Source organism: Anabrus simplex, chromosome 3 (assembly GCF_040414725.1).
Source record: "Anabrus simplex isolate iqAnaSimp1 chromosome 3, ASM4041472v1, whole genome shotgun sequence".
NCBI classification, from domain to species: Eukaryota; Metazoa; Arthropoda; class Insecta; order Orthoptera; family Tettigoniidae; genus Anabrus; species Anabrus simplex.
Window position 1 is genome coordinate 396647284 of NC_090267.1, and position 27185 is coordinate 396674468.

At 38.7% G+C, this 27185-nt stretch overlaps 1 protein-coding gene across 2 annotated transcripts in view; it reads right to left on the bottom strand.

The window, feature by feature from the left end:
- The window catches only part of LOC136866425 (PAX3- and PAX7-binding protein 1), a 337700-nt gene that overhangs the window by 120414 nt on the left and 190101 nt on the right, over nt 1-27185 (bottom strand). The window lies entirely within an intron of this gene.

Below are 27185 nucleotides of genomic sequence, written 5' to 3' on the forward strand. Positions count from 1 at the left end.
ATTGTAACAGTGCCATGGACTTCTGAGGTTCAGGTTAGAAGCAGTGTAATGCAACCTAACCTACACTCACATCCCCATCCAAAGATGGAGATAAATGCTCCATATGCATTTCTTCTATTTAAAGTTAAAAATTTCATTGTTCTGTATTGAAGAATATCACAATTAAAATTGAAATATTTGATAAAGAGATTCCACCTATTCAATACCAAAGAATAAGAAATGTAGTGAATTACATTCTCATTTAATAATAATTAGAAATGGTACCGGTTTCGACCCTAGTCCAGGTCATCATCAGCCGATTAAGAAATGGAAAACAATGCATAGGATCAGTAGAAGAGGCAATATGAAAAGGAAATGAACGGGGGTAGACACTAAAAATTTAGAAGAAGTAAAATACAAGTCATTCAAAAGAAAAACAGTGCACAATTCTCTTAGCGGCAGCAAGGCACACGCAGCGCTAGGCGAAGTCCCACAATGATTACGAATAGCGGAGAACTGTTCAAAGCCAGTTATTTAAACACTGTCAGGAATAAAGTCACATCACAATCGAACACATACGAAGGTCCATATTCGTGTAGGAGTTGAAGACGAGCAGATTCATTGAAGCAACTTGCCAGCTCCCGGTGATCAGCGCGACACATTCAATATCAGGCACTGTGGTTTCAAATGCCAAAGTAAAATGGAGAATAGCTTGACGATCCAGTTATTTTCCTTGGTTGCGGGAAAGTGAGTATATAGATAAATATAATACAATTCAATATAATTGAATAAGTAATTGTGCTCCTATAGAATTCTTAGAACAGTTGACGTGAAAAAACAATTTTGATATTGAACGTGTTGCGCTGATCACCGGGAGCTGGCAAGTTAATTCAATGAATCTGCTCGTCTTCAACTTCTACGAATATGGACCTTCGTATGTGTTCGATTGTGATGTGACTTTATATGCCTGACAGTGTTTAAATAACTGGCTTTGAACAGTTCTCCGCTATTCGTAATCATTGTGGGACTTTGCCTAGCGCTGCGTGTGCCCTGCTGCCGCTAAGAATATTGCGCACTGTTTTTCTTTTGAATGACTTGTATTTTACTTCTTCTAAATTTTTACAGTGTCTACCCCCGTTCATTTCCTTTTCATATTGCCTCTTCTACTGATCCTATGCATTGTTTTCCATTTCTTAATCGGCTGATGATGACCTGGACTAGGGTCGAAACCAGTACCATTTCTAATTATTATTAAATGAGACTGTAATTCACCACATTTCTTATTCTTTGGTACTGAATAGATGGAATCTCCTTATCAATTACTTCAATTTTAATTGAATTTCTTCGACATAGTCTGGGGGCGGGGTTTCTTCCTACGAGGGAAAAACCCGCTGACGCAGAATCAGATCCTCCGGGTGGAGAGCATGATGCCCCATTTGTAGCAGATGTTGAAGAACGCCTGTCAAGGGCGCTATTCTTCCCTGCCGTCGATTCTTGTTTAGACGGGCTGAGGGGTGATTTCCCAGCCCTGGTCGACGATGCCGCCTCTGCCGGCTTAGGTGCGGCTTTCACTGACCTTGTGAGGGAAGGATATGTCATCTTCTTCCACTGCTGTGCCGGCGTAGGTTTCTTAGCCGGCACAGCCTTATTGGTGGTCGAAGGCCGGGATGGACCCACCTCACAGGAGCAACTGCCGCCTTGGACGCAGCAATCTTCTGGAGAGGTGTTCCAGTTGAAAATGAGGAACCTGGCAGAGACTGTACTATCAAGCTGAAGTCTAGTGTCTTGGCCGGTGCATTCAGAGAATTAAACTTACGGCATACTTCCTGGTAGGAACGACCATCTAGGGTCTTGATCTCCTTGATCTTCTTCTCACTCACATAGATCGGACAGTTCCGATCTCGAGCAGAATGAAGACCAGAGCAGTTAGTGCAGTTGTACGAGTTGTGCACTCCTCCGCGCCGTGAGCTACTTTCCCACATGTACCACACACAGACTGATTCGAACAACGAGATACCATGTGTTCGAAACTCTGGCATTGATAGCATCGCATAGGAGGCGGGATGTACGGCCTCACATTGCAAAGATAGGTTGTTACCTTGACTTTCTCTGGCAACACTGACAATTTGAAGGAGACTATGAACGCACCCGTGGCAACGTCTTCACCGTTGACTTTGAGTGTGATACGCCGGACGTTGGTCACACCACAGTGCTTCATGTCTATCAATTCATTGTCAGTGTTCAGAACAAGATCACGGTGGAAAATAACTCCATAAACCAGATTCAAGGTTTTGTGCTCTTCTACTTTGACAGGAATGTCGCCAAAGTGGTCGCACTTAAGCAATCGATCGACTTGGAGCACAGTGCCCGTTTTCAAAAGCAAACCATCATTGCGCATTTTCTTCAGATCCTCAAGTTCACTGTATACACCTTTGATGTGTCGACTGAAAATAATAGATTTAACCAGCTTGAAATCGTGCCCATCGATTCTGGTCCATTGGAGACTGAGCCATGATCCAACCTGCCAGCATGGGCTAAGAGGGCCAGCACTTCTTCTGTCTGAGCCACTCAATCCGGTCAATCATTCTTGGCTGGTTAAAAAAAAAAAGACATTTGTGACCTAATGTCTCTGACAGTCTGCACTAATGTAGCAAAAGAGTCAGACCACAAACAGAAATTTTTTCAGGTGCAAAGTCAGCAACATATATAATACCTGATCAAAAGTTTTTGATGACCGAGAGAATGTAATTTAATATCATGTTTTTATGGATCCGTCTTGTCAATACATTACAATACCATATATGGTGCCTAGTTCCGGAAGTCGACATCTACAGTTTTCAAGTTTTTGAGAGGGGAGAAAAAAAACCCTGTTAAAATTCATCGTAACAGAAAAATTCAAGATATTTTATCTGATCTTTGTTACAAACTGTAATATAAACATCAAAATAGGGCCAGAGGTAAATTCAGCTATTGGCTTAGGAGATATTTAGCATTTAAAATTCCTGATAACTTTTGGAAGCACAGTAATGGAAAGTCGTATTTTGGAATGAACTTTTTGCATATTAATTGTTACAATTCTTGTTTTATGCAATGCTTCTTGCATATGTCAATTTTTGGAACAAAACACTGGATTTTGCTTAAATAAGGATTATTTTTAGCCACATAATGTTGTTAAGCACTCGTAATTTAATAAATTTTTACAGTGAACACAATTTCTAATAATAATAATAATAATAATAATAATAATAATAATGTTATTTGCTTTACGTCCCAATAACTACTTTTTCGGTTTTAGGAGATGCCGAGGTGCTGGAATTTAGTCCCGCAGGAGTTCTTTTACATGCCAGTAAATCTACCGACACGAGGCTGACGTATTTGAGCACCTTCAAATACCACCGGACTGAGCCAGGTTCGAACTTGCCAAGTTGAAGTCAGAAGGCCAGCGCCTCAACCGTCTGAGCCACTCAGCCCAGCAACACAATTTCCAGCAAATTGCATGAAAAATAGTATGTAATGTTATTATTATGTTATAATAGTTTGTAGCAAATTGGATGAAAAATAGTATGTACTAACATAATAGTTTCTAGCAAATTGGATGAAAAATAGTATGTTGTAACAAATAAAACACAATGAGCAGTTCGTCAGGTGGATTAGATTCTTAAGTCGTTATCTGCTTCCCTGGGTTCACAAACGAGGTCATCTGACACGTCACCTTCCAACACGTTTTCCTGATCCATGCACTTCTTGTAATATCGAAATTCTGCATTGCTTTTCCACACTTCACCGTAGTGAAGCATCAGCAGTTTGTTCGCGTCATTCATCTTTTCTTCCTTGATGGCTACACCAAGAATCAACTGAATTTTATGAAAAGTTACTATTTTTCCCTCTTTAGTAAACCCTTTGAAGTCAGTTAATCACTTCTATAATTTTGCTCTCTATGAAGAAGAGTAGAGGATTTTCCTTTTCTAAATACAAATCTCTTGCAAGATTGAATTTTAAAATGCCATGACCGTGGTGCTTTAAAGGATGATTGCACGCTGCCTTTTCAGTCATACACCAGACAATCAACATCTAACATTTTCGCAGTGCCAAACTGCATGAAGATATTAGTGTAGGTCTCTGGTTTTACAATAGTGTCTCTCACTCTAGAACACATTAGAAGAAGCTTGGCAGGAACACTTAGAATGAAGTTAATTAGCGCAAACATTGTTAAGTACTACATTATCGAAAGTGTGCGGGAATACACTGTCTATAAATATAGCAACATAAATGTAGAGTTTTGGAACACATTTTGGAAGTCACATGAACTTCCTTAAAGAAAATGTCAGATTTAGGAATGAAGTGCAAACGTCGGATTATGGAAATAATGTAACGAAGCAGATGTCGAGTTTTGGAAATAAAGTCAAATATACTGACAACCACAAATATCGAGTTCTGGAACGTCTTATGCCATTCATTTGATGTGTTTCTCGAAGAGGAATAAGAAATTGGCAAAATCTATTTTTCGTAAAAATGTCAGGTGGTGACTTTTAAAACTAGGCGCCTCATATGTATTATGTTAAACAAAAAGTATGGTACTGTAATGTATTGACAAGGTGGATCCAACACAATAAATATGGTATTGTAATGTATTGACAAGGCAGATTCATAAAAACACAATCTGATTACAGTCAATATGCACCAATATTGGCCATTATGTTCAAAATTATAGATTCAGGATGTAATTTCCTGACAGACGTCAGAAGTTAGTATGTAATATTTAAAGCACTGAGTTTTCTTTCTTCTTTAGGAACGTATCAACACTGGGAAATCCTTGACATGTTATATAGAGATTAACAAATATCAACTGTGATCAAGGTAATATCAATGAAGCAGATCAAGCCATACTTGCCAGATTTCATAATTCATTCTACGAGTAACTGAAAAATGGAAGATTTGAAAATAATAACCTCCAGTTTGAAGGTAGAGTTGATAAAAGAGCATCAAGAAACAGCAGGAAACTTGCAGTAAATGTTACAGATTTTATGAGGAAAACGATATCATGTATATCTTGCAATGATACTTGGGAAGTGTTCCCTTCCAGAGATATTACGGGTATTCAATAAATTACTGATCTTCACATGAGTGATGATCTTATTCAGTTGGAAGTGTCGATAAAAGAGCATCACAAATACTATGGCAGGAAACTTGCAATAAATGTTATAGATTTTATGAGGAGAACTATAGCAACTATATTTTGCAATGATACTTGGAAACTGTTCCTTCCAGAGCTACAGCTTGTATTCAGTAAATGTTAACATTCCCATGGGGACCAATCATCTCAATATTAAAGCCCTTTAAACAACTGCCATCAATTTGGCAATATGATCTATTTACATTTTGCAATACTTTGTGAAGATGAGAGTTAACTGTACTAGCGCAATGAAAAATTATTATGATAATGTACGTTACTATACCTACGGAGAAAAGAATGGAAAAATCTACTAGGCAATTTTTCAGAAGTGTGTCAATTGTAATTGGATAATACACAGCCAACAGAGGTGGAGATACAGAATGTAGAGTAATAAGTTCAATCTATAAAAGAAGAATGCATTGAGGAAAACCTGGCCAACTAAGAAACTTAAAGAGATTTCTTGAATTCAAGAGCCATTAATTTTTTTTTTTTTCCCCCTAGCTACCTTCATTGGCATAAGTAAGATTTCAAATCCATACCAATGGAAGTCTCTTTATAAGGCTCCTAATGACACTGACAGAACGAGTGACCTTTTTTCTCACCCTAAAAAGGAAACACTGAGTGTACAGCTTCAAATTCTGGTCACCGTTAAGTACAACAGGATTAATTTATCTCAAAGTCTGTAAAAACTAAAGAAGAGGATTCTTCCAGAGCATATTTGTCATTTGTGATGATTTTTAACAGAACAGCACACCACAACTTTACAACAGTACAGCAACGATGTCTTGTAACTTGGTGAGACAATAATAGGATTATCCAAAAAAACTCACCGTACTAACATGCTCAATTGGACTCAATACAGAGAAGATATAGCTGAACCCCCACAAATACAAGGGATTGGAAAAGGTATCTCAATTCAACTCATCTGTTATTTGAATATAAATGTAAAACCAGCAAATACTACAGAAATCAAAAGCACATACATTACCAATTATCACAACAAAATTTACTCTTGTACACTGTTACTTATGAAGTTCTGCTTCAAATTTTATAAAAATACATTTAGAATTCAGTCACATTCCCGTTGATGTATTTACATGGAAATGAGCACTATGATTTTCATGTGATGAAGCAGTAAAGGATCAGAAATGTATTTCCAGGACCCTCAAATCAAGAAGCAAAGCTGAAATACTTCTGTGAACTAAGGGGAAGAGAAGGAGTACAAGTGCTCCTACCTATTGGTACAAAAGATGAACTATATACTAACACAAAGTCTCTAAGATAAAACAATAAGCCTGAAATTTTCTTGATTTTCAGTACTTTAAAATATCAAGCAACAGGTTACCTGCTAAAAAAACCCGAACTGGTACAAATGTACTCCCAGGTTAACAAATTCTACTTAATTATCAAAAATATTTTTAATGCCCTTTAAGTAAAAATTCTTAAAAGTGTGAAGAAAATGAATAACTGAAAACTGCTGCGTTTGAATCATTCAAACTTTAAAGTCCTAAGCAAACTAGTCACCCATTTAAACAGACAGATCATTGAAATTAATAGCTTTTCAGTCTGTTGAAAACACGAATTATGACATATATAACACTATAACATAATAGTCACAAAAAGGAAAAAAAAAACCACACACACATATAAACAAAGAATGACACGTTATGTTTTGTAAGAACATCCTCAGATTCTACCAAATCACTTTACGGAACGTAAACAATATCATACGTATTCCTGTAAACTTGTCAATGATTGTGAATTGGTAATATTATGAATAAGTGATACAAATTATGAATGTAGTAGTTCTCCACTGTTACCTTAGCAAACTTTCAGAAAGTTTTCTGCACTTAATCTAAGTTGCTAATTGTCCGTTACCTCCAGTGACAGCCAGTTTCTTTGCTCCACCCATGGTTGCTATGTGGGGAGAGGGAATGAGGGAGTGCCATAGGTGATAACTCTGTTCAGTGGAGAGGGAATAGGAAGCGTTACTTGTTCATCTTATAATGTATTTTTGTGTATTAGAGAGTCAAGACATGATGATGATGATGATGATGATGATGACGATGATGATGATGATTATTGTCAAGAAAATTTTACTATGTAACTTTAAGTTAGGTTAAATATTATTCTTAAGTTGGCAGTAAAACAAGTGTGAGAATTCCAAGATGGACTTTTTCAAGGTCCTTGCAGCCCGGATTAACCTTTGCTATAATACCAAAACTGACGCTGAACAATACCAGGTATTTGAATAGCCCATTAAATCTGTTGTGAATTACATTATTATTAAATTCAAATGACAAAATTGTGATTAGAAATGATCTTTCAAATAGATACAAAATATTTTCAATAATCATCCTTAATAGGGTAAGTTTACAACTTGAGAAAGAACTAGGAGAATATCAAGGAGGTTTCAGACCCTGGAGAAGCTGTCCTGATCAGATTATGAGTTTTAAGTTGATAATGGACTATAACAGGAGAAGAAACAGAGATATGGTGATAACATTTGTAGATTTCAAGAAAGTTTACGATTGCATCCATAGAGAATCTCTGTTTAAAATTTTATGACACCTTGGACTACACCAGAAAATAGCCCATTAAATCTGTTGTGAATTACATTATTATTAAATTCAAATGACAAAATTGTGATTAGAAATGATCTTTCAAATAGATACAAAATATTTTCAATAATCATCCTTAATAGGGTAAGTTTACAACTTGAGAAAGAACTAGGAGAATATCAAGGAGTTTTCAGACCCTGGAGAAGCTGTCCTGATCAGATTATGAGTCTTAAGTTGATAATGGACTATAACAGGAGAAGAAACAGAGATATGGTGATAACATTTGTAGATTTCAAGAAAGTTTACGATTGCATCCATAGAGAATCTCTGTTTAAAATTTTATGACACCTTGGACTACACCCAAAATTAATAAACATCATAAAACTAACTCTCACTAACACCAAATCAAAAGTGAAGTTTAGGGGTGAAACATCAGTCATTTGAAATCAAAACTGGACTACAGCAGGGAAATGCACTCTCACCATTATTATGTAATTGTGCTCTAGAAATGGTAATGAGGGAATGGTTTAGGAAATGTCCCCCAAAAATAAAGATTGGTCGAAAAATCAAAACAAATTGCCTGGGTTTCACTGATAATTTAGCATTACTAACAGTGGACATAAAAGAAGCAAAAATCCAGATATCAGAACTTCAAAACACTGCAAATAAAACTGGCCTCAAAATACCATTTGAAAAAACAGAAATTATGTCCCAAAAACCACCACAACTAAAAGAAGTTACCATAAATGTTAATAAAATCAAAATAGTAACTCAATTTAAATATCCTGGAGAAGTAATAACACATAACCTAAATGAAAAAATCTCAATCCAAACAAGAACAAACAGATTAGCTAAAGCACAAAAATTAACATGCGATATCTACAAAAAGAAATGTTTATCGATAAATGCAAAAATAAAACACTACAACACTGTTATAAAACCGGAAGCTACATATGCAGCAGAAAACACTTTTTCACCTGAATAAACAATCAAAGATGGAAAGATTCCAGAAAATTGAAAAGAGGATTGGAAGAACCTGCATCAACAAAAAATACCAGAAAGGTGGACAGTGGCGGATAATACCTAACGAAGTCGTGTAACAAAGAACTAAACCCATTACAGATACTATGCGTAAGAAGAGACTGGGATTCTTAGGACATATGAGGATGCAGGATTCGAGACTTCTGAAACAACTAGTACAACACAATCTCGTCTCAAAAAATACCACAACAGGATGTAAATGGATCAGATAAGAGAGGATCTGAAGGAAATAGGCCTTACAACAGAAGACACCACAAATAAGATAAAATTGAATACAAAACTCAAGGATACAAACCTCCGCTTTACCCTTACACGAAACAAACCAAAAACACGCATATTTTCAACCGAGGAAAGGGCACGAAGATCAGAGCGTCTGAAGAAGTACTGGAAGGACCGCAAAGCCCGAACAATCCCTTCAAAGAGACCTGAACGACGGACAGAATAAAGTGATCCTATGCGCTCATAAAATAATAATAATAAGAAGAAGAAGATATGCTAACAATGGCACCAATTATTATTCTTTGTTATAACTCTATGGGTAACATGTACAGCTACTAATAAGATGCCATAGACAATCTCTCACCAAAGTTTTGAACTTTCTGCTCCTGCAAATTCAAATTTCCCTTCAATTATTCATTGTTTTTCACAATTCTTTACAATATACCGTAATACTCCACCTCTCACATATACATTATCAATTACATTGTTAGTAACAGTATATTGGATTTAATTCATAACTATGGATCACGAAAACAAAAGGATTTTAACAGAGAGAAGAGCTACTCTTATGTCTAGTATTACAGTACTCGCATTCAACACTTTGTAGACTCTGATCTAGGCACCGCTGACATTAGTATCATGCAATCAAGCTTAGCAGATTATTAGCCATCCATGAAGAATTCAAAGAAATCCAGTGTGAATTAGAGTTAAACGTTGAAGACAATGGTGAATCTCGCCTTACGTATAAAGAAGAATTCAAGTATACTATCGATCTTCTCGAAGCCAAACTAAGAAAGGCCTCTCTAACCCACAAAATGTACAGGCGAGTGATGAAGTACCATCTCAGCCTTCAAGAGAGTCAAGTATTAAATAATAACAACCTCTCAACCATAGAAAAATTTCATTATTTGCTTTCTTCCTTGAAGAATGAAGCTAAGGATTGCATAAAGAACATTAACATCTCAGATTCCAACTTTCCTGTAGCATATAGTGCTCTGGTCAGTAGATACCACTGCCCCAAATTGATATCCTCCGAGTATGTCCAAGAGATCGTAGAACCACCAAGTAAGCTGGGTTCAACCGAAAATGAAATACAGCACCTCATAAATAAGTATCAAGGCAGCGTAGATGTTATTAATGATCTCAATGTCCAATCGAGTATCCTAGACTTTCTTCTGAACGAGCTATTACTTTCACAGGTGGACAGGAAGATTAGGTTAGAATTTGAAACAAGTCATTCTCATCATCATTCCATGGGATTCAAGGAGCTTATCAAATTTATAGAAAAACGCTGTCAGACATTACAACTCTGCCAAACTAGCCATACTCTCAGCAATTCTTCAAATAACCGCGACCCCAAACAACGACCGCGGGTTGAATCACAATGCTCATATATTGCTACTTCTGATCAATGCTCTATTTGCTCAGAGCAACACAGATTATATAACTACCCGGATTTTTTCCAGCTGAGTACTGAAGAAAAAATCAAATTCGTCAAGGATAAATTTTGTACCAACTGTCTTACCTCAATGTATACATGGAAGAGCTGTAAATATAAAACATCCTGCAGACATTGCAGATAATTTCACCACACACGGCTACACCAGGAAGAAAATGTTCGATCTCCAACCCACCCGAGATCAAGTGTCACTTCCTCTGACACTCTACAAAATGACGACCCATGCCAGCTATCATATCACTCCTTAAGAAGCACTCCACAAACTCAAGTACTCCTGAGTACAGTCCAAGTAAAAGTTAAGGACTCAAATGGAAGATTTCATCTGCTATCGCTGTGTTAGATTCTGGTTCACAAAATAACTTTATTTCTGTACGGGCAGTGTAACGATTGAAACTAAAAAGAAGGAAGACAACTACAATATCCTTACAAGCATTTGGAAAACTCACATCTGAAGCTGACTCTGCCGTGACCGACTACCACCTCAGCATGGAATGCGTTGTTCTGCACAATGTAACAGGTGATATTCCCACTTCATACATTGACTGCAGGGAATGGAATATCCCACAAGACGTCCTCCGAGCCGATCTAGGTTTTCATCTTCCTAAAAGCACTCACCTGTTCATTGGTGCGCAGTTCCTTTAACAGCTTATGACAACAGGAAAGAAAACGTGGCCAGGATAACCTACACTTCAAGATACTCATTTAGGATGGATAATAAGTGGGGAATATGCACAATTAGTAAACCAAAGGCCGGATAAATCTCCATTCGTCAGAACGAAGTTCAACTTGGAGAGCCCCTTACTGCCCTTCCTTACTATGAACTCAAATCATCCCAAAAAAGGCTCAAAACTTCTGGCAGACCTGGTATAAGCACTAAATCAATGCACTGCAACAACGTCCCAAGTGGTCATAAAGATATCCCAACCTTCACCCGGGTGACCTGGTGCTGATAGAGGATGACAACCTACCGCCTCTTCAATGGAAACGAGGGCTAGTAGAAGCAATTCCCCTAGCTCGATAGCTGCAGTCGCTTAAGTGCGGCCAGTATTCGGGAGATAGTGGGTTCGAACCCCACTGTCGGCAGCCCTGAAGATGGTTTTCCATGGTTTCCCATTTTCACACCAGGCAAATGCTGGGGCTGCACCTTAATTAAGGCCTCGGCTGCTTCCTTCCCAGTCCTACCCCTTTCCTGTTCCATCGCCGCCATAAGACCTATCTGTGTCGGTGCGACGTAAAGCAAAAAAAAGCAATTCAAGCTAGTGATGATACCCTTGTCAGGGCTGCTGCAGTCAGAACAAGTTCTGGCATTATTTGTACCCCATCAGGAAGTTGTGTGTGTTACCAATAGTTTGTTAAATGTGATAGTGACTACTAAATATTCACATTCGCCAGTGCCTCATTGATCACTACACGCGCTTTACTTATCTTATTTGTTTTTGAAAAGGCTGCGTTTTTGGTGGACCGGTGTGTTAGGAAAATTTTACTATGCAATTTTAGGTTTGATTAATTATTATTCTTAAGTTGGTAAAACAAATGAGAGTTCCAAGATGCAGACTGTGTTCGTGTTGCTTTTTCAATGATTTTGATCTTGTAAGATGTTCTTTTTAGAGATAAATACTAACCTACTAAAACATTTAGACTGGTGACAGCACTGCCTAAATTCAGAGAATTTAGTACAGCTAAGAATATCCTAACCCACATTCCCAGTGTTTACAGTAATTTTCAAACATTTCACTCTTTTTGCGTTAGAGCTTAATGAATCCCACACTTTTATTTCATCAAATCATTATCATACTTTTACTCCCTAATGCACAAAAAGACATTATAAGATGATCAAACAGGACTTCCCCTCTCCTCTCCACTGAACAGAGTTATTGCCTCACCTTGCCTTCCAAGCCAACCAAACCAACCTTAAAAATCACATACATTTATAACTCCCCCTTCCCCTTCTTCATGCTACTTAATTCATTTCTTAACAACATTTCACACTTTTAGCATTGGCGCTTAACCAAGAGGCTACTCTGACGCTAAATGTCTGGAATGTGGGTTAGGGGATATTCTTATCTGTACTAAATTCTATAAATTTAGGCAATGCTCTCAACAATGCAAGTTCAGATGATTTAGTAAATCACTAACAATAATTTCTTAAAAGATACTAATTCCACATTTTTATTTCATCAAAATCATTCCTAATACACAAAAATACATTATAAGATGAACAAGCAGAAATTCCCCTCCCCTTTCCAATGAACAGAGTTCTTGCCCACAGCATCACCCCCACCTCCACCCTACACAGCACCCATAACCAGAGCAAGAAAAGTGGTTTCAGTCCAAATATAGTAGCTGGAGGTAATGGACAATTATCAGCTTAGGTTAAAAACAGAAAACGTTCTCAAAGTTACTATACAGTCGTAATTTGTCTCACTTGTTCACATCATCAGTGCACAATCATGGGCAAGTTTACAAAACATAAACTATACTGTAGTTTTTTTTTTTTTTTTTTTTTACAGGTATGTTATAGTGTTATATATGTTATAGTTAGTCCTTTTGACAGATTGAAAAGCTTTAAAGTTACATTAACTAGGTGGACACTGAAAAGTCCAACAATGCATAACAAAACAAAAATATTTCAAATATTTTGCAGTTATGTTTCCATACACTCACAATACAGCTCATTTGAAAAATGTCAAGCTGTAAGAAAAAACATCATAATTTTCAATTATTTATTAGCTCCACACAAAGAGTAGTATCACACAATTCCTCTGTACAAGTATAAAATAAATTAGAAACTCCACAGTCATGAAAATTATTAAAATTCAATAGATATCTGGTAGTTTGGCTACAAATGAAACGGCAAACACAGTTGCAAAACAGGTTACCAAAACTCAACATTAAGTCTTATGTCACGTCATTCATTTCATCTTGTATGTACGTATGTATTATGTATGTATGTATGTATGTATGTATGCATGTATGTATGTATGTATGTACGTACGTACAGTATGTGAGGAAAGCAACGGGAAACTATCTCACTCCTCATTTCCCTAGTACGCCTCTTCAGTGATGCCTAGGCCACATATGACAGCTGATGGCAGAGCTGTTGAGGATTCCACCAGCGGCATCGCTGACGGACTGAACATGTATATATACCTACACACACTGTATTTTTGTGTATATTCTACACTATTCTTTAACAAATTTATAATTGTATTCTGAGTCTTAGTGGATATCATCGTTGGAAGGCAGTATTTCTAAATTTAAAACAAATGTGATGAGGCTATAGAAGCCAGGCGACTACCATGGCTCAAATGGAACCATCATAAAAATAAAGCCAACCTACAAGCCTTTATTACACAAAGAAAGAACACCTCCAGTATCATAAGAGGGGCGAAAAGAAAATGCAACAGATTAAGCAAGCCGAGGAGGATTTTGGAAGAAACAACTCTAGAGACTTATACAAAGGTCTAAAACAACAGACGACCCAGTTCACACCCCTAACTTTACACCTCCAGAGAATAGACGGAACACTGTGCCTCAATGATGATGACTGCATCAAGACCCTAGCTGATTATTTCCAAGGACTTTTGAATGCTGAAGAACCTACGCAGTACCTCCCAGTTAGAGAACCAACTAACCCGAAAACCAAAGACATCCCTCCTCCCAACTATGAAGACATCAAAGAGACCATTCAACCTCTCAAGAACAACTAAGCCCCTGGAGAAGACGGAATAGTAGCGGATGTGTTGAAATAAGATGATGAGCAAAAATTCAGGCACATACACAAAGTAATCTTGGACATATTGGCTAAGGAAAGGCTCTCAGATGATTGGACATCAGCTGTTATCCACCCAATCCACAAGAAGGGAAGCAAAATAGATCCCAGCAACTATACAGGAATATCACTCCTTGCAGTATCGTATAAAGTCTTTTCCAAGATTCTGGAACGGTACATAAGAAGACAACTGGATAAAGAAATAGGAGAATATCAAGCAGGGTACAGAACTGCAAGGTCTTATGCTGAACAGATACAAAATCTGAAGACCATCCTTCAATATACCAAGATGCCGACAGTGGGTAGATACCTTTGTTGAATTTCAGAAGGCATATGACTCCATGGATAGAATCACAATCTTCAACGCCTTAAGAGAACTGGGACTAAACAAAATAATTAATACGTTGGTGCAAGCCACCCTGCACAACAACACTTCCGAAGTTAAGTTTGGAGGTCAATTATCAGAGAATACCAATATAATGGTCCGTTATTGGACATTATAAATTTTCCAGCTAACTCATTCTTGGTTGCCTGCGTTTCGCCCTCGTGTGCTAAGTTAGGCTCATCAGTTGGGACTTAGCACACCACCCAAGACGCAAGGCTAGTGCATACCGTGGAGGCCACTGCATAGGCTACTTGAAGCTACCAGCAGTGCCAATGCACTATGAGAGCTATGTCTCATTTCCAAAAATTGATGCCTGCCTGCCTGGCCATCAAATGATGTAGATGTTGATTCCCATAGGGAACCTAAAATATTTGTCCTGAATGAGTAAATTTATAATACCAATATAATGGTCCGTTATTGGACATTATAAATTTTCCAGCTAACTCATTCTTGGTTGCCTGCGTTTCGCCCTCGTGTGCTAAGTTAGGCTCATCAGTTGGGACTTAGCACACCACCCAAGACGCAAGGCTAGTGCATTATCAGAGAGCTTCACAATCAAAACAGGGGTGACGCAAGGAGATCATAAGAGAATGGACCAGGTAATTACCTGAGAACACCGGATTAAGGATGGGGTTTAAAATAGACAATTTGAGGATTCTATGCCTGGCCTTTGCTGATGGCCTTACTGTATTAGCAAATGACATGCATGAGGCCACTATACAGCTTCAAACACTGCACTCTATAGCAGCTGAAGCGGGTCTCTTGATCAACAATGAAAAGACCGAGTTTATCACCAACATGCCCCTACAACAATGGGAATCAGTGATACAAAGCACATCAAGAGAGCTAAAAAATGTGAAGTACCTTGAGAGTGGATATAGGAGGACCTAAGTGAAATGATGGCTCTTGAACAAAGGAAAACCAAATTAGACAAGGCCTACTATGCCTGCAGAAAACTGTATGCCTTAAGGCATTTATCAAAGAATGTAAAACTGAGACACTATAATGCAGTAGTCAGACCATCAGTCCACTATGCAGCAGAATGCCTATCCCTAATTAAAAAGACCCCAACGACAGCCCTGGAAGTGCAAGAATGGAAATACCTGAGAAGAATAATGTTGTGTTTGAGTCATCAGTCCATAGACTAGTTTGATGCAGCCCTCCATGCTACCCTATCCTGTGCTAACCTTTTCATTTCAACGTAACTATTGCATCCTACATCTGCTCTAATCTGCTTGTCATATTCATACCTTGGTCTACCCCTACCGTTCTTACCACCTACACTCCCTTCAAAAACCAACTGAACAAGTCCTGGGTGTCTCAAGATGTGTCCTATCATTCTATCTCTTCTTCTCGTCAAATTCAGCCAAATCGATCTCCTCTCACCAATTCGATTCAGTATTTCTTCATTCGTGATTCGATCTATATATCTCACCTTCAGAAGTCTTCTGTAACACCACATTTCAAAAGCTTCTATTCTCTTTCTTTCTGAGCTAGTTATCGTCCATGTTTCACTTCCATACAATGCCACGCTCCACACGAAAGTCTTCAAAAACATCTTTCTAATTCTGATATCAATGTTTGAAGTGAGCAAACTTCTTTTCTTAAAAAAGCTCTTCCTTGCTTGTGCTAGTCTGCATTTTATGTCCTTACTTCTGCCATCGTTAGTTATTTTACTACCCAAGTAACAATATTCATCTACTTCCTTTAAGACTTCATTTCCTAATCTAATATTTCCTACATTACCTGCCTTCGTTCAACTGCACTCCATTACTTTTGTTTTGGACTTATTTATTTTCATCTTGTACTCCTTACCCAAGACTTCATCCATACCATTCAGCAACTTCTTGAGATCTTCTGCAGTCTCAGATAAAATAACAATATCATCGGCAAATCTCAAGGTTTTGATTTCCTCTCCTTGGACTGTGATTCCCTTTCCAAATTTCTCTTTGATTTCCTTTACTGCCTGTTCTATGTAAACATTGAAAAGGAGAGGAGACAAACTGCAGCCTTGCCTCACTCCTTTCTGGATTGCTGCTTCTTTTTCAAAGCCCTCATTTCTTATCACTGCAGACTGATTTTTATACAGATTGTAGATGATTCTTTGTTCTCGGTATCTGATCCCTATCATCTTTAGAATCATAAATAGCTTGGTCCAATCAACATTATCGAATGCCTTTTCTAGATCTACGAATGCCATGTACGTGGGCTTGTCCTTCTTGATTCGATCCTCTAAGATCAGACGTAAAGTCAGGATTGCTTCACGTGTTCCTACATTTCTTCTGAAGCCAAACTGATCTTCTCCCAACTCAGCTTCACCTTTTTTTTCCATTCTTTTGTAAATAATACGTGTTAAAATTTTGCAGGCATGAGATACTAAACTAATGGTGCGGTAGTTTTCACACCTGTCAGCACCGGCTTTCTTGGGAATAGCTATAACAACATTCTGCCGAAAATCGGATGGGACTTCTCCTGTCTCATACATCTTGCACACTAAATGAAATAACCTTGCCATGCTGGTTTCTCCTAAGGCAGTCAGTAATTCAGAGGGAATGTCATCAATTCCAGGTGCCTTGTTCCTATTTAGGTCACTCACAGCTCTGTCAAACTCTGACCTCAAAATTGGGTCTCCCATTTCATCAGCATCAACAGCCTTTTCATGTTCCAGAACCAAATTATCTACATCTTTACCTTGATACAATTGTCGGATATGTTCCTGCCATCCTTCTACTTTGTCTTCTTTCCTTAGAAGTGGCTTTCCATCTGAGCTCTTAATATTCATACACCTAGATTTCCTTTCTCCAAAGGTTTCCTTCATTTTCCTGTATGCAGCATCTACCTTTCCCAGGACCATACAGCCTTCGACATCCTTGCACTTCTCCTTCAGCTATTCTTCCTTAGCTACCTTGCACTTTCTAACAACTTGATTCTTTAATTGCCTGCATTCTTTTCTGCCCTCTTCATTTCTAGCATTCTTGTATTTTCGTCGTTCATCAATCAGGTCTAGTATTTCCTGAGTTATCTACTGATTCTTACTTGATCTTTTCTTCCTTCCTAACATTTCTTCAGCAGCCCTACTGACTTCATTTTTCATGACTATCCACTCTTCCTCTATAGTGTTTCCTTCAGCCTTTTCATTTAGCCCTTGTGCAACATGTTCCTTGAAACAATCCCTCACACTCTTTTCTTTCAACTTGTCTAGATCCCATCTTTTTGCATTCTTTCCTTTCTTCAATTTCTTCAACTTCAGATGGCATTTCATGACCAACAAGTTGTGGTCAGGGACCACGTCTGCTCCTGGGAAAGTTTCGCAATCCAACACCTGGTTTCTGAATCTCTGCCTAATCATAATGAAGTCTATTTGATACCTTCCAGTGTCTCCAGGTGTCGTCCACGTATACAGCCATCGTTTGTGGTGTTTGAACAAAGTATTGGGAAGGACTAAATTATGATCAGTGCAGAATTCGACCAGCCAACTTCCTCTTTTGTTCCTTTGTCCCAATCCAAGTTCTCCTACTGTACTACCTTCTCTCCCTTGGCCTACCACTGCATTCCAGTCTCCCATCACAATTAGATTCTCGTCACCTTTTACATATTGTATTAAATCTGCTATTTCCTCATATATTCTTTCGATTTCTTCATCATCCGCTCAACTAGTAGGCATATAGACCTGCACTATTGTGGTGGGCATTGGTTTGGTATCTATCTTGACGGCAATAATTCTTTAACTATGCTGGTCGTAGTAGCTTACCAGCTGCCCTATTTTCTTATTCATTATTAAACCAACTCCTGCATTTCCCCTGTTTGATTTTGTGTTGATAATTCGGTAGTCGCCTGACCAAAAATCTTGTTCTTCCTGCCAACGTAATTCACTTATACCAACTACATCTAACTTTAGCCTATCCATCTCCCTTTTCAGATTCTCTAACCTACCACAACGATTAAAACTTGTAACATTCCACACTCTGACTTGCAGAATGTCGGTATCCATCTTCCTGATGATCGCCCCCTCTCGTGTAGTCCCCACCCGGAGATCCGAATGGGGAGCTAGTTTACCTCCGGAATATTTTACCCGGGAGGAAACCATCATCAGTACATCATTCATACAGAGAGAGCTGCATGTCCTCGGAAGGTGTTATGGCTGTAGTTTCCCATTGCTTTCAGCCTTATAGCAGTATCAATACAGCTAAGCCATGTTGAGTATTATTACAAGGCCGTATCAGTCAATCATCTAGACTGCCGCCCTTGCAACTACCGAACAGCTGCTAACCTCCTTTCGATGAACCATTCGTTAGTCTGGTCTCTCAACAGATACCCATCCGATATGGTTGCACCTGCGGCTCGGCTATCTGCAGCATTGGGACACGCAAGCCTCCCCACCGCGGCAAGGTCACATGGTTCGCAGAGGAGGAGAATAATAACAGGTAATTAATAATAATAAAATATATATATATATATTTGCTTTACGTCCCACTAACTACTTTTACGGTCTTTGGAGAGGCCGAGGTGCCGGAATTTAGTCCCGCAGGAGTTCTTTTACATGCCATTAAATCTACCGACACGAGGCTGTCGTATTTGAGCACCTTCATTTACCACCGGACTGAGCCAGGATCGAACCTGCCAAGTTGGGGTTAGAAGGCCAGCGCCTTAACCGTCTGAGCCACTCAGCCCGGCAAGAATAATAGGGCCAAGGATCCTACCAGATGAAAGACTATGGTACAAACCCAACAATGAGATCTACCAGCATCAAGAAAACCTCATAGATGCCATCAGAAGAAAACATCTGACTTTCTATGGGCACCTACACAGAATGGATCCTAATAGATTATCCCATAAGATCTTCAAGGTTGCTAACAAAGGCAAAGCCACTGGATTCCCCTGGACCACGCAAGTGGACAAAATCTTGCAGAGCTTAATATTAATCAAGGCTGCATAACTGACAGGAATGCATACCGTTTAATGGTCAAAACTAAACCTTTCCTAACATCCTTACATCAGCTAGCCACAAAGGAGCTGAGAATTGGTCAGAGGAGCACAGGAAAGAATTCAGCAGGAAAAATGAAGGAATACTGGGCCAACAGGAAGGCTCAAGAGGCCGCTAAGAACACAATCCAGTACGCCAAAAGGGGCACACGACGACAAAAATACAGCCAGAACACAAGCACCGTGGTCCGCAGATGGCCTAAACGCAAAGAAAAAATAGGTAAATGGTGAACACATGACTTCTAAGCCTACATATACTATAAATATAATCAATCAGTTTTATTTTGTCTTATATCACATAATTTTTTATCTCGTTCACTCTCTGATGATGTTGACGACAGAAAGGGCATCCAGTCATAAAAACTCGCTATGAAGATTCATCTCACTTCATACCCAGCCCCGTAGAAAAACGTGATAAGGATTGGATATGCAGTTATATTTATTGTATAATTCAATACTACGGTGGTATATCCCTGCTCTCCATAGCTGGAAAAATATTTGCTAGAATCTTGCTGAATCGACTTCAGGTGTTTCTGAGAGATTACTACCTGAATGTCAGTGTGGGTTTGTGCCTCTCGTGGTACTACTGACATGATCTTCTGTGTAAGACAACTCTAGGAGAAATGCAGAGAACATAACGACATCTCTGTTCTTAGTGTTCAATGACCTTGAAAAGGCCTTTGATACGGTTCCTCGAAATGCCATGTGGATAGTTTTGAGGTGCTTTGGATGCCCCGAGCATTTTGTTGGTCTCTCCATGACGGTATGGTTGGTCAGGTACTGTATCAGAATGATATCTCAGAATTTCCAATCACAAATGGACTCAAGCAAGGATGTGTACTTGCACCTACACTTTTTGCCATGTACCTGGCAGCTATGGTTTATGAGACAAAGCCTGCAAACAACACAGGTGTGGAAATGAAATATCGGTATGACGGGGAGCTTTTCAACCAGGCCAGACTTCGCTCCAAAAGATTAACCTATTCCACCCAGGTCAAAGAATTGCAATATGCAGATGACAATGCTTCTCGCTTCAACAATCTGTCATCTGCTTCAACAGAGTTTATGAATGTTTTGGCCTCACTGTCAACATTCAGAAGACCGAAGTGCTTACTCAGCCTGATCCTGGAACCCCCCCCATTCCCCAGGATTCTGATATCACCAAATCTAGCACAGCTCTGGAAAGGGTGGAGCACTTCTCGTACCTTGTGAGTATTCTCTCAGTGCACTGTACCTCTGAGAAGGACTTGGAAAACAGAATACAGGCTGTTCATGTGGCCTTTGGACGTCTCTCACATCATGTATTCCAGAACAAAGATCTAAGTATCTGCACGATAATAATGGTGTACCAACTTTACAAAGAAAATTGAGTATGTCCTCCTATTCAATACATACACATCTCCATCATTAGATGGAGTAATAATAGTCAAACATGTTTCAACTCGTTTGAGCCATCTTTAGTGAAAAAAGGTTAAAGTTTTTTTACATAATTAATGCTAAAAAATTTGTTAAAACATAATGAAGAAAAGAATAAAAACAAATGATACATGATGGAATTAAAACAATACAATATATACAACATATCCATCATTAGATGGAGTAATAATCAACTCGTTTGAGCCGTTTTCAATGGAAACAGGTTGAAGAATTTTTTACATAATTGATGCTAAAAACATCTGTTAAAACATAATTAAGAAAAGAATGAAAACAAATGAAAAATGACAGAAACAAACAATATCTGATTATGGAGAGGTTGTGGATCTTTTAGTTTAAAACTTGCAGTGTGTTACAATTTTAAAATGAGGACAAAATCACTGTGCTAAAATTCAAAATGACAGCCTGTCTCCGTTGAGTCTTCTCTAACATAGTTTCTCAATTTTTTGCTGCCCTCCTGACTATTTAAAAATAAGGCAAACACAGCTAAGCCAACATTGGACATGATCACTGAGAATGGGGCTGCTAAATTTGAGGTCAGGCCTTTCGAGAGTGCAACTATTTAATAAATTTGAACTTCACTGGCGGCGTCCCCTATGTGTCACATACATTTTACCTGGCACCCGTTTTCTCTTAAACTTAGTTTCTCAAGGTTTTGCTCCCCTCTTAACTATTTGTGATGGTGACTCAACGGAGACAGACTGTCATTTTGAATTTTAGCACAGTGATTTCGTCCTTGTTTTTTAATTATAACACACTGCAAGTTTTAAAATAAGAGGTCCACAACCTCGCCAAATCACTTTTTTTTTTTTGCTAGCTGCTTTACGTCACTCCAACACAGATAGGTCTTATGGCTACAATGGGATAGGGAATGGCTAGAAGTGGAAAGGAAGCAGTCGTGGCCTTAATTAAGGTACCTGGTGCCTGGTGTGAAAATGGAAAACCACCTTCAGGGCTGCCAACAGTGGGGTTCGAGCCCACAATCTCCCAGATGCAAGCTCACAGCTGCGCGCCCCTAACCGCACGGCCAACTCGCCTGGTATATTGTTTGTTTCCGTCATGTCTCATTTGTTTTTATTCTCTTTTTCATTATGTTTTAACAAATTTTTTAGCATCAATTATGTAAAAAACATTAACCTACTTTCATTGAAGACGGCTCAAACAAGTTGAATATTACTCCATCTAATGATGGAGATGTGTACGTATTGAACCAAACCAAACCCCATGGCACTACAGCCCTTGAAGGGCCTTGGCCTACCAAGCGACCGCTGTACAGCCCGAAGGCCTACAGATTACGAGGTGTCGTGTGGTCAACACGACGAATCCTCTCGGCCGTTATTCTTGGCTTTCTAGACCGGGGCCGCTATCTCACCGTCAGATAGCTCCTCAATTCTAATCACGCAGGCTGAGTGGACCTCGAACCAGCCCTCAGGTCCAGGTAAAAATCCATGACCTGGCTGGGAATCGAACCCGGGGCCTCCGGGTAAGAAGCAGGCACGCTACCCCTACACCACGGGGCCGGCGTATGTATTGAATAGGACATATTAAATTTCCTTTGTACAGTGAAAACCAATACGGAATAATTCTAATATCTTGTAATGGTGTACCAAGCTGTTGTTATTTCTACATTAGTCTACGGGTGTGAAACCTGGACCCTATATCACCAGGACATCAAGAAACTGGAACGCTTTCATCAACAAAAACTTAGATCCATCATAAACATCAAATGGGATGACTATATAACTAATATAGTAGTTCTCGAGAAAGGAAAGCTAAACTATCAAAGCCACCATCGTTGGTCATTGGCTTAGATGGGCAGGCCATATCCATCGTATGAGTGACAGCAGACTCCCTTGGTAAATCCTGTAAGGTGTACTAAGCACTGGCAAGAGGACTTGTGGTGCTCCTCTGAAGAAATATACAGACCAACTTAAGCAGACCATGAGAAGAGTAGATATAAACCCAAATACTTAGCACACTCCCGCACTGGATCGCCCTTACTGGCGTGGTACCATCACAGCTGCAGTTGCACAGTTTAAGCAGGAAGACAGGAAGACAGGAAGAGGAAACTCGCCAGAGAAACAAGCTACATCAACTACTGCCACGTCTTTCACCTTACATCAGATGCAACGTGTGGCCACATGTTTTATGCAAGAATTGGTCTAATAAGCCATCAGTGCCACCTTCATCGTGTGGACTAAGGATTACGGCACTGTAGACGAGAAACAAAAACTCGGATAAGAGTATCAGCCGATGCCGACGAATTCAATATTGATACGAACAAAAAAGAACTTAATGCCAGTTATTTCTGTCTGTCAGTTGAGCAGTAGCCAAGCCTATCACAGAGCAAACCTAATCACTACTTTCATTTGAACTGTCATTGTCTGTCCCAGCAAACTACCTGCTTTATTGTTTCAACCACTGTCTGCTAACGAACTGAATGATGTGATATCGATGCTCAATGTGATCCAATCTTGGCCCGCACGACTGCTAACAGCTTCTTTGGACCAAATGTATTTAACGGTCTTGTTACTGGACAGTCATACAAAGAGAAGCTTCGACAATGCCTCTATCAGTTTTTGATTCTTATCAAGAAAACTTTCCACCTTTACAATACTTAAAAAGTTTATTCTTTAAAATAAAATTAGAGGAACATGTTACATCCCTCTTGGGGGACATCTTCAGCCTCACAATATATGAAAGTTGGAAGGTAAAGATACAAGCACATCTAAAAATAATGAAATATATGTCCTCAATAAAAATTACAATCTATGATAATCTATTTACTATAAATGTTTTTTCTTTGTGTTCATTGAACCACATTTGGTAACATGTAATCAAATTTTTCACCTGTAAGATTGTCGTTGAATGAACTATGATGAAGTCTTATGTTTTCTAGAATCAAGGAGTTACTAATAAAATGGTGAAAGACTTAAGACTTGTGTTTGTTCCTAGTGTTTTTGGTAAAGTACATTCTATTGATGAATAAACCAATTTTTATAGACATGAAGATGTTGTGTGTAGTATTAGATTTGTTTATACAGGGAGAAGTTTTCTCATATTACATTGTTGAAAGCTGAACTGCCGAACTTTAGTTATGACAAAATGTTGTGTAATAATCTTAATTTCCTTACCAAGGAAAGACCACACAAAGGCAAGCCAAGGCAATAATTGACCAGTGAGGAAATTAACATTGTTACACAAGATCTTTTCTGGTTTTCAACAGCCACAGTTATCCAGAGAATGCTGGTAATCCAACTTTGAACAATGTAATACGAGAAAAGTTCTCCCTGTATGAACAAGTCTAACACTACACACAAGATACCATATTTACTCACGTATTAGACCCTCGCGCCCCCCCCCCCCCCCCTTTTCACTTTTAAAGCCAAAAGAAGTAAGGGGAGATCTAATATGCGATAACCTTAAATTCTGTGCAGTGACACAGGACTTCTAGGCTATAAAGAGCTATAAATTATACATGTAAACATTCTACACTATTATTTACCAAATTTATGAATGTATTTTAGTTATACTGGCTATTTTCGTTGGAAGGCAGTATTGCTCAATGTAAGAAGACTTTTACACGACTTTTAGGCCTACATATAAAGTAAATATAGTCAGTTTTAGTTACTCATATCATTCGTTCCTTCTTATTAATTCCTCTGATGAGGTTGACGTCAGAAAGGGCATACGGTCGTAAAAACTTGCTAAGAAAATTCGTCTCACTACATACTCGACACCATAGAGAAAAGGGATAATTAGGGTATCACATCATCATACTAAGCAATATTGATACAAAAGAACTTAATGGCCAGTCATTTGTCTATGTCAGTTGAGTAGCAGACATACCACACAGTAAACCGGAGTAAACTTGATCACTGCTTTCATTTGAATTATCGTCTTGTGTTGCCAAGTTCCCTGCTACCAACATATCGTCATTTCAAATGACGTCATCTTCACAGCCATCTTGTCAGCCATGCACTGCCATTGAAAGCATTCTAGGTCCATCTTCTTTAAACTTTTGAAACTAGTTTCATTCCCAACTATAGAGTCTAAACAGTGAGAATCTATTCCCAAATGCTTTCTGCAGATGCTCTGATAATGTCAGTTGGTGTGTGTGTAGCAGAAGTCACTCCTTCTGAATAATGCCGTGCTGTAAAAAGCGCGCCAAACCACCAACTGATAACTAGTGTATGTTACGAGTTGTACTTCCAAATGTAATACATAGCGATTGGAAGCATTCTCTGGATAACTGTGGCTGTTGAAAACCAGATAGTTATTTTTAACTATATTTCATGCTTGTTCTCTACATTTATCACATCAGGATTTACCTAAAACAGCTGTAAATGAGATAAGAGGGACCGCATTGTTTAGGTTAGGCATGCTATCAAGTGCCCATAATGCCAGAAGTTCCATGATGAAAAGAATAAAAATAAATGACAGGAAAGTTTGCCGCAATTATGGATAGGCTGTCTACATGTGTGACGGTAATGCATTTTATTAACATGATGTTTAATTTTGTATGATCACTGTCTCCATTTTTTATTAATGCACAGTATGTTTTGTTTGGCGTCTCCAAAAATTGTTAGACGTGAGGACGTAAAATCATTATTATTACGATTTGTTAGGTACGTTGGTAAGTAAAACAATCGTTATGATTGGATTGCTTTTATCACCTTTTAAACCTAGTTCTCTCCAAAAAACACCTATATTGGCCCGAGTTACGAGATATTACACAATCACTTTGTTAATGATCTAGTCTGCTATATTAATAGCAACAACCGCGAATATTTCTGAACTAAAGTAAACTTGCTTCTCCATCCTGAGGTGGTGCAGCTCTTCCTAGATACGCCTCCAGTGGAGGGGAGTTGCATGTACCATTTTTACGAGGGTAATCGCAAAAGTAAGGTCTCCTATCTTTTTATAAATACAGAACTCTGTTCGTGTGGCGGTTGGTCACAATATTGTGAAGAATGTTTCCCGCACTGAGGCACTCAGTCTTGGCTTGGCAGCCGTTGAGAATGGAGCTCCCACTGGATGTTACCGCCAAATGCGAAGTGCGTGCAGTTATTAGTTTTTTTGAACGCAAAAGGTACTGAACCAATTGAAATTCATCGCCAATTGACGGAAGTGCATGGTGAGTCGTGCATGGATGTCAAAAATGTTCGTAACGTTTTGGACTCATGAGTGAAGAAACCTGGGCGTTCCACTTTACACCTGAGACCAAGCAACAATCACGCCAGTGGCGGCATCCCTCTTCGCCAACGCCGCGGAAATTCAAGCAAACACAGTCTGCCGGTAAAGTCAAGACAACTGTGTTTTGTGATCGAAAAGGGGTATTGTTGGTCGACTTTATGCCCGCTGGGACCACAAGCAATGCTGACAGGTACTGAGAGACTCTTTAAAAACTCAGACGGCAATTCAGAAGCGGAGAAAAGGAATGTTGAGCAAGGGCGTAAACATTCTCCATGACAACGCTTACCTGAACGTTGCCCAGCAAACCATTGCTCTCCTGCAACAGTTTCAATGGAACATCATCACCCACCCACCCTATTAGCCCTGACTTGGTGCCCAGTAACTATCACTTGTTCGCTAGGTTGAAAGAACATTTGGCTGGAAAGCGATTTAGCACCGACGACGAGCTGAAAGATGAGGTTCACAACTTCCTGAACAGCATGGTGGCGAGCTGGTATGACATGGGCATACAAAAACTGTCACAGCGTCTACAAAAAAGCATCGACCAAAATGGTGGTTGTGTAGAAAAATAGCTAAATGTTCAAGCTGTAAAATGATGTAAAACCATTGTAGAAATAACCAGGTCTATGTATTTATAAAAAATTAGGAGACCTTATTTTTGGGATCACCTTCAGACCACATTTAAATTGAAACAAGAAATAAAGTGGTTCAACCTATTCAATACAATGAAAATAAGAAATGTAAGCTTCTTGAACTGCTTTTAGTGAAAGACTTATCCATTACTTATTATTTTCCTATGCATTGTTTTAAATTTTTATTTAATCGGCTGATGACCCAGAATAGTGGTCAAAACCGGTCCCGCATTTAATCAAATAAGAATGTAAAGTTTACATTTCTTATTTTCCTTGTATTGAATAGGTTGAACCAATTTATTTCTTGTTTCTATTTAATTGTGATTCTGTTCAATACGGAACAGTATGATA